Genomic DNA, 13,848 nt, shown 5'->3' on the forward strand with positions numbered 1-13,848 from the left:
CACAGGTCAGCAGTTCAAAACTACTAGCCAACTTTTGAGGGAAAAGGGAGGCTTTCTACTCCTGCAAAGAGTTGGAAATGCATAGGGGGCAGTTCTACCCTGTCCTACGGGGTCACTGTGAGTCAGAATTGACATGGTGACAGTGGGATGTAATAAATGATATTAGAATTCATCAATGAGCCACAGAAAATGAGTCACATCAAAATTTGGCATACAATGCTCTAAAGCTAGCTTGCGGTGATGGATAAACAATATAAAAAGGTACCCGAATCATTGAGCGGAGCATAAAATGAGTAGATCTTATGGTATGTAAATTATACCTTCTAAATCCACTGTCATTGGGTCATGATTTAGGGCTCCTTAAATTATGCCTTGGTAAAACTTAAAAGAAACAAGATTGGTCAAGCAATAGAATTGGGAGCTCTGTGTTTACTCGGACACTGAGCTTATCCAAAGTATAAATCAGTTCCCGGCACCCTGCCCTCACCCGTGCCGCAACTCAGCTGCTGAGAGCAAAGCATGGAATCTGTCAAGTACACCGATTCCTAGTTATAGAATGTTTAGAAACCAATTTAAAACTAAATAGAACAGAGTGTTCCGGGAGTGGTGATCATAAGCACAGCTGTCTTTGAACGAGTAAGGGCAGCCCCCAGTGGTTGAGAAGAGCATCACAATAAGAAATAGAAGGCTTCAAGTTGAGCTTTAAGACCTAAATCAACTGCCTTGTTTTAGGACACATTTGGGTCATTCGCCGAAACAAAGAGGAGTCTGAGCGATCAAGCACTGGGTGAGCCCCAGGAGGAATCAGGCCAGTTCCAAGGCCTCAATAATCAGAGCAAAGATTCATGTCTCTGAAGCCCGCCATCCCACAGTGGGACTGTGGTATCCCGTCCTAGATTCAGGGGAGTCTGCTGATTTTCCTTGTTCACGTAGAATGACTGTGCCTTGACCTTAAAAAGGTGGGAATCTTTCATTGACTTTCCTTTTCAAAATAAATTGTATACTTGAATGTCACATGCAAAGGAGACCTAGGTTGCTTTGGGCTGTTAACTGCAAGGTCAGCAGTTCAAAGCAAGCAGCTGCAGCACAGAACGCAGATGAAGCTTTCTGCTCCCATCTGAAACCCGGGGGACAGGTCTACTTGGCCTTTCGCTATGAGTCAGAAAGGCCGTGATGACAGAGGCCGTGAGTTTGCTTGTTTGCCTATTTGTTCTTAAAACATCCGATTCAAAATTGTAGAATGAACATATACATTAATCACTTCTCTTTTCTAATTTTCCAGTACGCTATTGTAAAGGAAACACATGCACACACATATGCATGCACATATATGAGTTAAGTTGAAAAAAAAAAACACCTAAATCAAAGAAACCTTTATTAAACAAAAATGTCAAAATCTCAACATATCCTCCATCTAGGTCTCCACACTTCTAAAAGTTTCCTTAACCCTTCAGAAAGACTTGGTCGTCATTCAACCATTTCAGGAGATAGCATATGATCAAGAATCGCTTGTCCAGAAGGGATAAAGTCAAGCTGCACTTACGGTATTGGTAAAAACAAAAAACAAAAAACACGGCTCCAGGAATTGTTCATTCAGTCAGCAAACAGGCAAAACCCGGGCACTCACTTGTCAATGCACAGAAACGTGACCGACAGCTAACTGAACAACTCACTAACAGAGATAGGCACGCACGCACGCCGACTCCAAAGAGAAGTGATCAGTGACACGTAGAAAGGATTGAACAAGATCAAGTTCTAGTAAATGATGTTGAAGAGAATTCAAAGGAGTAGCACACGTATATACATAGGGAACTGCCACAGAGAAGCTCGTGCTGGGAGGGTTATCCTGGCTGACATAAGATGGCTCTTGACTGAAAGCAGAAAATACTCAAAAGATGTCTATCTGGGCTTTATTGACAAAGCAAGGGCATTCCGTTGTGTTTATCATAACAAATGATGAGTAACTTCTCAAAGAGTGGAAATTCTAGAACACTGACTTTCTCACACACTGTGAAACCTGTACCCCAGAGAGGGTCCTATGCACCAAGGGATTATTGTACCAGGAATACAAACAAAACCCTGCCTGGTGTGAAGTCAGGAACGGTGTGTGTCATGGTGGTTCCCTCCCATCGTACAGACGCAGTCTGTATGCAGAGCAAATCATCACAGAAGCTGGATTCTATGAAAAGTAGCATCCGGATCAGAGGAAGTCGTCGCAACCTGCGATGTGCAGATGACACAGCCTTGCCTGCTGAAAATGAGGAGGGCTCGAAGCCCTTGCTGATGAAGATCAAGGACTGCAGCCATCAGGATGGATTCCAACTCAATTTAAAGAAAACCAAAATCCTCACGATTGGACCCATAGGTAGCCTGATGATGAACTGAGAAAAGATTAAGGTTATCAAGTATCTTGTCTTGCTTGGATCCACCATCAGCGTGAAGAGAAGCAGCAGTCAAGAGATCAAAGATGCATTGCATAGGGTAAATCTACTGCACAAGACCTTGCAATGTCTTGCGAGGCTGTTATTTTGAGAAGTAAAATGCACCTGACCCAAATCATAGGATTTCGAATCACCTCCTATGCATGCAGAAGTTGGACATTGAATAAGGAAGACAGAAGAGGAATCAATGCATTTGAATTGAGGGTTGGCGAAGAATATTGAATGTACCATGAACTGCCAAAAGGACCAGTCAATCTGTCTGAGAAGAAACATGGCCAGAGTGTTCCTTAGAGGTAAGGATGGCGAGACTTTGCCTCATGAACTTGGCCAGGTTGTCAGGAGAGACCAGACCCTGGAGAAGAACATCATGCTTGGTAAAGCAGAGGGGCAGCGGCCACGCAGAAGGCCCCTGGCGAGGTGGATTGGCATGGTGGCTGCAACACGGCGCTCAAATCAAGCAGGGGAACAGTTTTGTTCCACCGAGTGTTTTGTTCCATTGTGCGATGGGCGGCTGTGCATTGGAACTGGCTCGATACCACCTACCAACAACACCATGATGCACAGACTGTGAATCTTCAAAATCGAACAGTCAACACTAGACATCAGGTGAAACTGGGGCATGACAAATATTATTGTTGCATTAAACTCTCAAGGGATGGTGGGAAGAAAGCAGAACAACTGGTTAAGAGATGGCAAATAGGGAAGGGGTAACGGTGGCAAGGAGCAGAGCAGCGTCTAAGGAAGTTAAGGTTATCAGTATCTCCCTGCAAGGAGGGGGACAAGAGACCATCTATAAATTGACCAAAAATAGGTGAAGCTTACTGCCACCGAGTCAAGTCAGACTCAGACTCATAGTGATCCTACAGTACAATACAGTATAGAACTACCCCTGTGGGAGTGAGACTGTAACCCTGTACCGGGCTAGAACGCCTTGTCATTCTCCTGCAGAACGGCTGGTGTTTCACACTTCGAACCTCATGGCTAGCAGCTCAAGCCGGAGTAAAAGCAAGTATATTATGTATCCCATGAAGGTAATGGAAAGAGGGCTTACATGTAGTACGTGTGTAGCGCTCCAAATGCCTTGGCCCAAGCATCTTCACAACAATGCTCTGGGGAATGGACATCCACATTTTGAAAAGGACAAAAGAGAGGCCCAGAGAGCTTCAATATGTTGCCTAAGGTCACAAAACTGGTAAGTGGTGGATCTGAGTTTCTGGGGTCTGTTCTTTTAAGGATTATTCCAAATACTGTCTCATTATGTAACCTTACAAGGAGGAGCTAGAAGGGAAACAAGAAGTGTGGTGTAAAGAAGTTGGTCAACTAAAATCAATATTTAAAATTGATGAAACTAGAAATAATGATAAGAGATAAGGGGTCATTGCCCAAAGAAACAAACCCAGAAAGTGTTCCACTTGGTTTGCTCTCAGGAACAGCCCTGTGAATGGGCGGAGAGGAGCCAGCGATTTGTCCTTTTCCCTTATAAACCCTTACACTATTAGTAGATGACATGAATAATAATTTATTTTAAGCACTTTAAAAGACATAAAATCATAACTTGGCTCAAATCAAGTGTAGTGGGAAATAAGAGTGGTGGAAGAAATGTGTACATAAAAATTGTGGGGTTTTCTTGTTTGGGGTTTTTATATACTTTACATGAAAAGGTCATCTCAACCGTGAGCAGGCAAGTCCCTCCCCAGTTTGGGTGGGGATGTCTGACTTGATTCTGGCAGAGAAGAAAGTCCGTCCGTCCTCAGCACAGGGCTTGGGAAGCCCCAACTCTCACATTGAGTAAGAGGTGTGGAGGTGGCTCCGTCTCGTAAATCGAGGGCATTTGGATAATATGAGGAACATTTAAACATTAGCAGCCACAAAAGGCCTTGCAAATCAGGAACAGAATGAGTGTGCACTGTTTCTTTTACCTCCCCTGCAAGCAGTGGGCCTCTCTTCAAAGATGAGCATGAGCTGTCTGTCCAGGTGAGCTGTCTGTCTAGGTGGTGTACCTTAGCAACAAGAAAGGAGGCTGGATTCTTCTATATGTTGCTAGGCAGATTCTGGGGGTGGGGCCATGTACAGATTCTTATTCTATACCACATCTGTTCATTTGAAAACTCTGCTTTTCAGTCCTCGGGTCAAGTGACTCTCACCAACTATTAGAAATGCAGATCAACTATTAGAAATCAGATAAAATTCAGTACATTCAATGGCTTAGATAACAAATAGGTATGATAACATTTCATAGTAAGATCTTAAACCCCAAACCAAACCCACTGCCAACAAGTTGATTCTCAGTGATTCTTTAGGGCACAGTAGAACTGACCCACACGATTTACCGTGTTGTAAATGCTTTCAAAAGCAGACTGCTTTCCACAGCTTTCTCCAGTGGTGTCTCGGGTGGGTGCAATCTGCTAACTCTCGCCAAGCAGCTAAGTACCATTGCACCACTAAGGCCCCTACTTGCTGTGTACCATCAAGGCAGCTCTGACTCGTGGCAGTACCGTGTACCACAGAACAAAAGGAACCACTGCTGCCCAGTCCTGCGCCATCCTCACAATTGTTCTTATGTTTGAGCCCACTGGTGGGGCCACTGTGTCAACCCATCTCCTCAAGGATCTTGCTCTTTTTTGCAGCTGTCCTTCTCCAGGGATTGGCCTCTCCTGATAACATGTCCAAACCACATGAGATGTAGTTGCCGCATCCTTGTTTCCAAGGAGAATTCAATCTATAATTCTTCCAGGGCAGATTGTTTTGTTCTTCTGGAAATCCTTGGTACTTCCCTTTTTTTTTTTTTAACCAACACCATGATTCAATTGTAACAATTCTTCAGTTTTCCCATTGACAGTGCAACTGTCGCATGCACATGAGGTAGTGGAAAGTACCGTGGCCTGGTTCAGGCACAGCTTAGTTTTAAAGGTGACATCCCTGCTCTTGAACATTTTAAAGAGGCCTTGTGCAGCAGATTGACCCAATTCCATATGTTTATTTTTTATTTCTTGACTGCTGCTTCCGTGAGCACTGATTGTGGAGCCCACCGAGATGAAATCCTTGGCAACATCAACCTTTTCTCCATGTATCATGATGTTTCCTATTGGTGCAGTTGTGAGGATTTTGTTTTGTTTTCAAGAATGTTTATTAAAGTCTTAACTGGGACAAGGAGGGGGGAAAAAGATGAAGACATATTAACCAGATGATGGTGACCATTAGCACCAGATCATCATCTTGCCCAGCAGTTTGTTTACTGCTACACAGAGCTTTATAAAGGACATGGGAGGTCCTGGGAAACACAGAGATGCATGGTTGGCAGCATATCAATACAGCAGAGTTACACCTGGGACGACCGCACTGGGGACGCAGCCCTGATGGGGATCCGTGTGTTGTGGTAGACAGAAGAGCTTACAAGATGGGGAATAACTCATGTTCATGTGACCCTGCAGATGCTGACCTCCACCAGGAACACACCCAGAGAAGCCCTCAAGGGAGACTTCACCTCCCTGGATTGGTCAGGTGGGTAGAAGTAAAGCCCTTTCCAACGCATTATGCATGAGAGCAAGACAATTCACGTACCTGGTCACTGTTCAGAGAGAATTCAGTAAAGGCTTAATCCACATGAGACTCTGAAAGTGGATTTTGGGATTTAACTGCCATCGATTGCCTTCTGTGAACCAGGCGCTTAGGATTTAAATTCTAATATAATCCCCTCTCCTTTGATCATGCATTTTAACATAATTTAGATAATGGATTTAATACAATTGATTGTAATTTATAAATTCACACTTGCTGCCATCAAGTCAATGCAGACTGAAAGCATCCCCCTCTGTGTTTCCTAGACAGTAACTGTTCACGAGAGTAGAAAGCTCAGTTGTTCTCCTGAGGAACTGTTGCTGGTTTTGCATATTAACATATCAATTTATATAATGAATTTATAATCCTTGAGTCACACAAGCTGGTGCACTCCTCCAATGTGGATTTAGGTGTCACCTCACTTCGATGGCAGCTTGTTTGGAAACAAGCCTGTAAGCCCCCAGACACTATTCTGTCTGATAACTGGGCACTGCTCTTTGCTGGAGCGCCCATATTTGAAGTGATCACTTTTCACTGAGTTGCAACCCTTATGGAAAGCTGTGGTCTCTGATCTTTATCAGCAAGTGCTCCAAGTCCCCCTAGCCTTTGGCAAGCACGGGTGTACCTGCACATTGCAGTGTTCGCAAGGCTTCACCAAATCTGATGCCACGTGTATCTAACCAGGGCACCTAATTAGGCCATACACATTCTTATACGGTGATATGTTAATCGTGGTTAATAAAACATGTTCGAGAGAAAGATGAGGCTATTTGCTCCCATACAGATTTATAAAGCCATTGAAACCTTATAGAGGGCTGCCATGACATTGGGGTGACACAGTGGGTTATGAGTTGAACTGCTATTCACAAGGTCAGCAGTTTGAAACTCCGGTCACTCCATGGGAGAGAGGTGGGCTTTCTACTCTGGTAGAGGTTTCCAGCATTGGAAACCCACCTGGGGGCGTTCTGCTCTGTCCTATAGGGGTCGCTAAGAGGCAGAATGGTCTTGATGGTTTGAGAGGAGCCTGACCCCCATGCCCTGGCAGTGGTGGGAAACATGTGTGCGGTGACGCTGCCATCTAGTGGTGATTGCATGAGAGATCTATGACTGAGCATAGGCTGAAAATGAATTTTTAGGTGTGTCTAAGTGTGCATTCTTTTACTTTGTCTCTGTACCACGGGGCCTTCTGAAACCTAAGTCAAAAATGATGTTCGTTTCTGCATAACCAATCGACTAATCTACATCGTGGGAAGCTCACTGAGTTCTGACCTAATCAATAGCAATCTTTATCAAGTTTTCTTTGTATGACAACACCAGAAAGTTTAAAGGCAGGGTAAGTTAATTCGGTAGGTTATCTGCTAGACTGAAAGGCCAATGGATATAAGGAATGTATTGTAAATGCATAAAATGTCCTGCTGCATGTATTAGCAGTTGAGAAAGATGGGCTCTTTGCCCCATGTATCATAGGAGATACTCTGACACACTCCACCCTCTGAAAATTAGCTCAGAATTGCATGCCATTTTACATGTGAGCCCAGGAGAAAGTGAAAAAAAATGTCCCCAGGGTCCCAAAGAAAAGAAAGAGCTGAAACAAGAGTGATAAATAAGATTTAAAGTCAGACCTATCCCAGGGCACTTGCCCATACCATAAAGACTTCCGAAATGTAGGACCCACATCTCTGATCAGGGTAGGAACTAAGATATTTGTATAAAAGGGAAACCTTCAAGAGACGAGACAAACAAATGGAGACAAGGAAGGGAGACGTCAGCGTTAACATTTGGGTAGAGGAAAATCCTCTCCACTGGGATTGAAGCTCAAAACTTTACTAATGTGGTACACTAGGGAAAGGCTGTTATTCCAACTAGGGAAATGGAGTTACCATTAATGGTGATGTTGAAAAGTTCAAGTGAGGATTACATAAGGGGGGCCGCCACAATAAGAAGGTAGATAATATTGGAAAGGTTGGCATGAGATGCACAGTAGACATCTAATGGAGAGGCTTAGGAGGAAGTCAGGGATCCCTGGTGGTGTAGTGGGTAGGCCTTAGACAGCAAGCGTGGCAGCTCCTCTGTGGAAGAAAGATGGGCTTTCTACTCCTGTAAGCAGTCACGATCTTGGAAACCCATGGGGGCGGTGGGGTGGCCGCTATGAGCCAATAAGCAGTGTGTCAGTCTGGGTAGACTAGAGAAACAAATTCATAGACACTCATGTGTATAAAAAAGAGCTTTATATCAAAGAGGAATTGTACTTTAAGAAAACATCCTGGCCCAGTCAAAAGGGAGATCAAATAACTTAACTATAGCTGTCATAATCGACTTTCCAATGCTCTCTGATAACAGGGCAATTCACATCCCTCAGTTACTATTGGAGGGGCTTCTCCGGAAGCTTGATCCATGCGTGGACCTGCAAGTGGATCTGTGGCTTCCGTCGTCATCTACAGCCTTCTGCAAACCAGGTGTTCAATATTTAAGCTCTGAAGCCATTCCCTCCTTTAGATTTGGATTATGTTGTGTACAATCTTTGGCTCACATAGGGTGGTGTGTTTCTTCTAGGTGGACTTAGTTGATGTCTCATTTAGATGACTCTATATACATACATATATATACATACATATATATGGTGGTGTTGTTATTCATTCATTATTTTTAATCTAATGAGTTGGGGGCAGTATAATATTTTATCATGCTTACATTTAACACGTTAAGATGTCTAACAAGAACTCCAAAATCACAATGAAGTCTAAAGAAAAAGAGGGTTGCTTTTCAAAGTGTCTTTGTCTGTGTTTGTGTGACTAAAAACATTTTATTGGCATATAATACGCATTCCATACAATTTAGTGGTTCAGTTATATTAAGAGTTATACAATCATCACCATAATCAATTTCAGCACATTCCCTTCTCATGCTCATTGTTTGCCACCTATTCCACCCTGTCTCCTCTGCCATGCCTCAAGACAATTTATTATTTTTTTTAAAAATACTTTATTGGGGGTTCTTACAGTTTTTATCACAGTCCAAACATACATCCATTTTGTCGAGCACATTTGTACATATGTTGCCATCATCACTCTTAAAACAATCTTTCCTTGATATCAACTTATTCCCCCCTTCCCCATGAACCCTTGATAATTTATAAATTATTATTATTTTCATGTCTTGCACCAACTGCTGTCTCTCTTCATCCACTTTTCTGTTTTCATCCCCTAGGAGGAGGTTATGTGTCAATCATTGTGATTGATTCCCCCTCCCCACCTTCCCCTTAGCGTCCTGGTATCGCTACTCTCATTATTAGTATTGAGGAGCTTATCTGTCCTGGATTCCCGAATGTGGTGAAGAAAGCTGATGGTGTCCGGCTGTCAATGATATAGCAGCAGGGGTGTTAAAAGCTTAAAGATAAACAAGTGGCCATCTAGCTGAGAAGCAACCAAGCTCACATGGAAGAAGCACACCAACCTGTGGGATCATGAGGTGTCCATGGGATCAGGTATCAGGCATCAAAGACCCAGAAAAAAATCATAATGGAGTAAATGAGGAGGCAGAGTGGAGACTCAAAGCCCATCTGTAGATAATTGTACATCTCCTCACAGAAGGGTCACAAGGAAGAGATGAGCCAGTCAGGGTGCAGTATAGCACCGGCAAAACATACAACTGTCTTCTAGTTCTTCAATGCTTCCTTCTCCTGCTTTCATGACCCCAATTCTACCTTATAAATCCAGCTAGACCAGAGCATGTTCACTGTGATACAAATAAGCTTTTAAGGCCACAGATGCAAGCTTTCTGGTAGCCAGGTACCATCTAGTTTCTTCATCACACCTTGTTATAACACCCATATCTTCAGTGATCTCTTCATGAGGGCCATGTCATAAGAACTGATTGTTCTTAGATTGAAGCTAGAATTAAGTGCAAGCCCCAAATTCATTCATGCATTTATGGTTTATATATCTCTGGTTCAACTTAGCAACATCAATGTCATGTTATGTTAGAGAACATTATCAATCAACCCTTGGGGCATAACTTTCACTGCCATCAAGTCTAGGCTGACTCACAGTGGACCTATAAGGCAGGGAAGAACTGCCCTCGTGAATCTCCAAATCTGTAAACCTTCACAGAAGTAGAAAGCCTCATCCTCCCCTTGCAGAGCTAACTGGTGGGTTCAAACTGCTGACCTTTAGGTCAGCAGCCCAATCCATAACCACTGTGATAGTTACATAATCTAGTGTCAATTTGGGACTTGAGAGGATTAAGAGTGAAGGGGTGGAGTCTAGTCTGTCAACTGGGTCATAGCCAATGAGGCCTCTGTGTGGGCATGGCCTTTTCCTGAAAATTCTGAAAACTCTGATATTTCCTCCTTGGAGGCAAAATCTCTCAGCTCACTCCCTTAGAGACTCTCTACTGACAAGCTAGATTAGATACACGGCACTACGCTGAGAGACCCTGTGCCCTGGGAACTGGAGAAGCCATGTGGATACCTCTACCAGCATTGACATGCTTCTGCCACTACTGGCCTGTGATTGTCCTGCATTTGGTGTCATTGCATGTGTTTTGCGTCTGAAGAGGACTTTATAGATTGGGCTCAGACATATGGGCTGATATTGGACTTAGGGACTTGATCTCAATGGAATGTTTTCTCAATATTCAATTGCTCTTGTATATAAAGCTCTTTCTTACACACATATGAATATCTATGAATTCGTTTCTCTAATCTACCCAGATAACCCAACCACTATGCATTGATAGTGTCATTAATTCAACTAATAGTATAGAATTTTAAAAGGCATGTTTGTTTGTTTTTAATCATTTTATTGGGGGCTTTTATAGCTCTTATAACAATCCATACATACCTACATCATGTCAAGCACAATTGTACATATGTTGCCATCATAATTTTCAAAACATTTTCTTTTACTTGAGTCCTTGGTATCAGCTTATTTTCCCCCTCACCCTCTTCCCTCCCTCATGATCCTTTGATAATTTATCATTGTTTTTTTTATGTCTTACACCAAGCACTCTGTCTCTTCACCCACTTTTCTGTTGTCCGTCCCTCAGGGAGGAGGTCACATGTAGATCCTTGTAATCAGTTCCCCTTCCTCTACCCTCCCAGTATCACCACTCACACCACTGGTTCTGAAGGGATCATCCACCCCGGATTCCCTGTGTTTCTGGTTCCTATCTGTACCAGTGTCCATCCTCTGGTCTAACCAGACTTGCAAGGTAGAATTGGGATCATGATAGTTGGAGGGGGGGGTAGGGGGAAGGAAGTATTTAGGAACTAGGGGAAAGTTATATTTTTCATCATTGCTACATTGCACCCTGTCTGGCTCGTCTCCTCCCCTCGACCCCTCTGCAAGGGGATCTCCAGTGGTTGACAAATGGGCTTTGGGTATCCACTCCACACTCTTTCCCTCATTCAATATGGTAAGATTTTTTTTGTTCTGATGATGCCTGATACCTGATCCCTTTAACACCTCGTGATCACACAGGCTGGTGTGCTTCTTCCATGTGGGCTTTGTTGCTTCTGAGCTAGATGGTTGTTTGTTTACCTTCAAGCCTTTAAGACCCCAGACACTATATCTTTTGATAGCTGGGCACCATCAGCTTTCTTCACCACATTTGCTTATGTACCCATTTTGTCTTCAGTGATTGTGTCAGCAATGTGAGCATCACAGAATGCTGGGTTATTACAACAAAGTGTTCTTGTGTTGAGGGAGTACTTGAGTCGAGGCCTGTCCATCTGGTATCTTAATACTTAACGTATAAATATATGTACATAGATCTATTTGTCTATCATTATATATAAATATATTTATATATATGCCTGTATTTAGACCTCTATAAATGTCCTTTGCCTCCTAGTTCTTTCCTCTATTTCCTTTTCCTTTCCTCTTGTCCCACTATCATGTTCAGCCTTCATTCTAGTTTCAGTAATTCCTCTGAGCTATATTGCCCTTAATCAAGCCCCCCAGGCATCCTATGCCTTTTAGATCACTTGTTGTTCCTTTGTCCCTGGGTTTGTTGGCACCCCGCCTTCCTTTCCCTTTCCTAACCCTCTCCCGTGTGCCCCCTGAACTGTCAGACCCATTGTTTTCTCCTCTGGATTGTTTGTCCCACCTCCCTTATCTAGATAGACATGCAGCAACAATAATGAGCACAAAAACAAGACAAAGCAAAACATAATAAAAGAAAACAAAAACCAAAACAGGTCCAACAACAACAAAAAGAAAATCCTATAAATAGTTCCAGGTCTGTAAGCTGACCTTTATAAGTGTTTTCCCATCGCGTCTGATGGGGTGCCACGCCATGGACCCAAAGAGTATTTTTGGTATTCCCCCAGAGACTTCATTGCTTTGCTCCCCTTGCTGCTCTGTTACACACCCTTAGTGTTTTGCCCCAGTGTGATGGGGTCAGATAGTGCACAACTCCCGCACTGTGTCTCCAGTGTGCCCTCCGTAGCACGATGGGTCAGTGAGGAACATCGTGTCTGTGTCTCATGGTGGGGCCGGCCCTGTAGTCCTCTCTGCATTGGCTGCTCTGAGCAGGAATGTCATCCTCGGGGTCTCTCTCCTTCCTTCTCCGTTTGCTCCTGTGTGCTCTGATCAGTCATGCCCGTCTCCCTGGGCTGTAGCTTCAGTGCTGACCTATGAATGCTCTTCATAAGTGCATTCTTCTGGTGTGGTGGTGGAGGGGTCCACATAGTTGAGATTGGGGCTGGCCCCGCAGACCTCTCTATAGGTTTCCTGCTACATGTTGTTATGTTGTATTCAAGTGTTGGCACACTGGTTGAAGCCTGGTCTCTCTCTCCCTCTCCTGTGGAGATATAAACAATTCCCTCCCCATGGGTGGGTTAGTGCCCTGCTCTCCCTCCCCCACTCATGTCTTTTATTCTCTCTCTTTCTTTTCCCCTCTTTTTAGTTGACTGCCATAAGTATCCCTGGATTGGGTTTGACCTTTGAAATAGTACCTGGACCTCACCCCAAGAATTTATGTTTATAGTAACTTTTCCCCTTTTGCATTTTTTAAGTTTACCTCAGTGGACTCATGTTGTACTTGTCCTTTTGTGCTTGGCTTACTTCACTTAGCATAATTTCCTCCAGTTCTTCCCATAAAGCAATGTGCTTCATGCGTTTGTCACTGCTTTTTAGGGATGTATAGTACTCCATTGTATATATGTACCACAGTTTTTGCTTTGTTTTGTTTTTATTTTTAAAAATCATTTTAGTACACTGGTACATATGAGGGCTGGAGGTACAGGGAATCCAGGGTGGATGATACCTTCAGGACCAAGGGTGTGAGGGACGATGCTGGGAGAGTGGAGGGTGAGTGGGTTGGAAAGGGGAAACTGATTACAAGGATCCACATGTGACCTTTTCCCTGGGAGAGGAACAGCAGAGAAGGGGGGAAGGGAGAATCCGGATAGGGCAAGGTATGACAAAATAACGATGTATAAATTACCACGGGCACATGAGGGAGGAGGGAAAGGGGAGGGAGGGGGAAAAAAAAGAGGACCTGATGCAAGGGGCTTAAGTGGAGAGCAAATGCCTTGAGAATGATTGGGGCAGGGAATGTATGGATGTGCTTTATACAATTGATGTATGTATATGTATGGATTGTGATAAGAGTTGTATGAGTCCCTAATAAAATGTAAAAAAAGAAAAGAGGAGAAAAAAATGATTAGAGCAAAGACTGTACAGATGTGCTTTATACAATTGATGTATGTATATGTATGAACTGTGATAAGAATTGTATGAGCCCCAATAAATTGTTAAAAAAATCATTTTATTAGGGGCTCCTACAACTCTTAGCACAATCCATACATACATCCATTGTGTAAAGCGCATTTGTACATTTGTTG

The sequence above is a fragment of the Tenrec ecaudatus genome, chromosome 7 (assembly GCF_050624435.1).
Source record: "Tenrec ecaudatus isolate mTenEca1 chromosome 7, mTenEca1.hap1, whole genome shotgun sequence".
Lineage (NCBI taxonomy): Eukaryota > Metazoa > Chordata > Mammalia > Afrosoricida > Tenrecidae > Tenrec > Tenrec ecaudatus.